General features: G+C 28.2%; 1 protein-coding gene across 1 annotated transcript in view; it reads left to right on the top strand.

The window, feature by feature from the left end:
* LOC107665907 (myomesin-3-like) overlaps nucleotides 1–708 on the top strand; it is a gene marked incomplete at its 3' end in the record, with an annotated part of 40772 nt that overhangs the window by 5559 nt on the left and 34505 nt on the right. The gene's annotated exons all lie outside the window — the stretch shown is intronic.

The following is a 708-nucleotide window of genomic DNA, read 5'->3' as shown; positions in this document are numbered from 1 at the left end:
TTCCCTCTTCTCCTTTTCAGCTCTTTCCTGCTGTGGTGAAAACATGGCCAGGTCACATTTCACACAAAAAAAAAAAACTGAAGAAAAATAATAAGCCGTTTTCCATTTTAAAAGAATATTACATTTAGATGTTCTGCAACATTTATTTTTTATTTTAATTAATTTATGTTTTAATTCATTTATTTTCATGTACATATGTTTTTTATTTTTAATTTTTATCATTTTTTTATTTCATATTTCATTTTATATTATTATTCTTTTTTGCATCACAGTTTTGGAGTATTTGGAGTAAAATGTGCTTAACTTTCATGAAAATAATGCTAAATATTTATATAAATTATATTTTCTGTTTTCTGCTGAACACCAGCGTTCAAGGCCAGATTTATAACAATAGACACACACAAGCTCCTCCAAAACCAACTGGGCTGAAAGCTGGCCAGGACATTCATGCATCATTGTACTTTAATTTATCACGTTAAAAATTCACATTGCAATACAGTATAGTGCCAGTCAAAAGTCTGGAGTAATTCACATTTTCTAATGTCTTTTCTGCTTACCAAAGCTGCATTTATTTGATCAAAATTACAGTAACAATTGTGAAATATTATTACAATTTATAATAACTGTTTTCTGTGTGAAGACATTTTAAAATGTAATTTATTCCTGTGATCAAAGCTGTATTTTCAGCATCATTACTCCAGTCTTCAG

The sequence above is a fragment of the Sinocyclocheilus anshuiensis genome, unplaced genomic scaffold, assembly GCF_001515605.1.
Source record: "Sinocyclocheilus anshuiensis isolate Anshui unplaced genomic scaffold, SAMN03320099.WGS_v1.1 scaffold992, whole genome shotgun sequence".
Lineage (NCBI taxonomy): Eukaryota > Metazoa > Chordata > Actinopteri > Cypriniformes > Cyprinidae > Sinocyclocheilus > Sinocyclocheilus anshuiensis.
The sequence above is the reverse complement of the archived record's forward strand: the minus strand, read 5'-3'. Positions and strand labels throughout refer to the sequence as shown.